Source organism: Aquila chrysaetos, chromosome 8, assembly GCF_900496995.4.
Source record: "Aquila chrysaetos chrysaetos chromosome 8, bAquChr1.4, whole genome shotgun sequence".
Taxonomy (NCBI): Eukaryota; Metazoa; Chordata; class Aves; order Accipitriformes; family Accipitridae; genus Aquila; species Aquila chrysaetos.
In genome coordinates, this window is record NC_044011.1 from 15325747 (window position 1) to 15328600 (window position 2854).

Genomic DNA, 2854 nt, shown 5'->3' on the forward strand with positions numbered 1-2854 from the left:
CAAGAAGTGCCAGTACCAGTAAGCAACTGAAAAACTGAAAATGAGTTTTCAGCAAGTTGCTTTAAAAATCTGACATGGTGTTCCTTTTTTGCTTTTAGTGACAGTGGTACGACCCTTCTGTCTGGCAGTGATTGACAGTAGCTAAGATCTGGGTTCAATCTGTAGGGCTTACTGACCATACTTAAACATCATCACCATGAGCCCTGGCCAGCTGAAAAAATGGTTTCAACTAAATTAATCTCTATGCACCCAGCAAAGTATCTCTCTACTCTAAGTGTTTTGTTAAACAGAAAACATCTAGCCATTCAGGGGTTTATTGGAGGGCAAAGAAAAATGTAACAGTCATAATATATCAATGGGGAAAGCATAAATGCCTCAGAGAAAGCAACTGCCTGCCCTCCCAGAGCAAGCTGGCCATGGTGCTAAGTCCTCTCCCCGTGGCTGTACATGGCTGAGGCAGCCGGCAACTCTTCACCTGCCGGGACTACCTTGTGTACCTACCGTTTGGTTGCCCAAAATATTCCTAATACATGATGATACCCATCACATTTATTTCCCCTGAAAGTTCTTCTCTTTCTTCAGGGTTAGGGCTGTTGTAAATTCAAAGCACCTCCCCTCATTTAATCAATACATTCAAAACCTTAAGGACAGAATTCAGTTCCTCTTTTCAAGGAGTAAAAGACTGCTCATTTCATTGGCATTGAACTCACTTACATCAGCAATGTGTTTGACAGCTCGTCCTCTACATACCACTGTCTCCCATCAGTCAGAAGTGACAGTGTGTTATACTTGCCAGTATAATGAACAGTGGTGAGCATTTTTATCCATGAGGCTACCTCAAGTTATGATGATTCTATTTGCAGGAAATGATACTTCTCAATACAGAAAAATGAAAGGACTAATGGGGTTACCAAGAAAATGAATTCTTGCAATACTCAGAAATAAAATGAACAGAAACAAAATTAGTCTAATATTTGAAATAATAAATTAATACAAGGTTTATGATGTACCAATCTGCTTTTGCTTTTTGTTGAAGATGACATTTTAATTATGACATCTCAGGATTTGATACACTGTACCTATTTTAGATGAGTTCTGTTGCAAAAACTTGCAATTCTTTCATTTTCTTGCAAGAGTAAATAGTGGAAAGAGAGTTTGAAACTGATCTGAGAGAGCCTCCTGCTTTGCAAGTCATTGTAAGCCCACATCATCTTGATTCATTTAAAACTTTATTTGCTGCAACTTGCAGCATTACAGGTGTATGGACCAGGTAACACTTTTGGTGGTCCAGCTTCTCTGATCTGCTGCTGTTGACAGTTGCCCATATCAGCTGTTTGTTTCTGAGGAAAATGAGAGAACTCCCACCTTGGAAAACCCTGTCCAGAGAGAAACTGTCACGCTGCTTCTCATTGCTGTTGACTTCCTCACAAAGCATTAAGGTTCATATTTAATACACTTGATAATATGGAAGATTTAATTATCTGTATAAGTGTCCATGTCTGAACTCAGCTGCTTTTCAACTGGATTAAAGTCAGTGTTTAATTCTGTTTTACAATGATTATCTCAATAGATGCATTCAGTAAACTAAAATCACTAAATTTCCTCATTTTATAGTTTACAATAATTCAGTTTTGTTGTATTTCCATCTACTCTCAGAGCACAAAACTAACCCCAGTCAAAGAATTCTTTAATTTGTATATTTTTAACATCTGCTCTGGTATCTGTGTCCCGAACAAACGAAATAATCCTTCTTATCAAGTTGTATCTTGTTCACAGACATCTGAAAATCAGATCTTTTTCATTCAGGTGCTTAAGTCAGTATTTGGATATGTCATTTTAAGCACCACTTTTGAAAGCCACCAGTCTTCCATTAACCATCAGGGTATCTTTACTCAGTACTTTTAAAAATCTGTTTCATGCAAAAAAGTCCCAAACAAAAAAAGATTCAACCTTAAAATTATGCCAGATCCAAATCTTAAGATTGGAATATTCCTAGATTTTGGAGAGTCCTGATATTCATTGTGAAAAATAGATGTAGCTGATTCTGTTCTTTTTAACAACGGGCAAAACAAAACCTCATACAACTCTTCAGAGAACAGAGTTTGACATTCTCAGCAGAATGTTTATGGACATCCATTATCTGCCATATATTTAAGAGGAAAATAGTTAAAATCAGGTCCTACAGAATTTATCACATAAATACAAAATCATATATTTTATTGATCCCCATACATTCTCCATTAATTCTGGGTCTGTGTCATTAAATATCTTGGCTATTTTCTTTTGTAGGGCTGTTATTATTGCTATTTGTTATATTTAGCAGCAGTACCTACAAATTCCAACAGGGAATTAACACTGCATTGTATTAAAACTGTCCAAACAATTAGCTCAAAGCCTGTTTGTGTTGCACGGAACTCATATTTTAGAATGGGGTGTGGAAAGGAAAAGAATTGGCAAAGGAAATTTGAAGTACACTCATTAAAATATTAATGCCAACAGTTACACTGTCAGGCCCAGCTAGTTCCTCAAACTAGCCAAGGAACAACGGCGAATACTTAACAATCCTCATACCCTAAGTTAATATACTAATGGAATGGTGTTTATCAAAAGCTTCCTGTCACATTCCTTCCTTGCTGAAAATTCCTACCAAATACAAGTGCTGTTGAATGTTTAAGGACAGTCTTCAACATAGAAAATCATTAAAGGAAAGAGAAAGGAATTTTCATCTCTCTATCTCTGGACATTTTGGGGTTCAAAAAGTTTCAGCGAAGGAGGAGATTTGGTATTGTTCTGAGTCAATTTGCTCTGGCTGAGGAAATGACGAGAAGGAAACTATTTCCTCGTCTGGGGAACC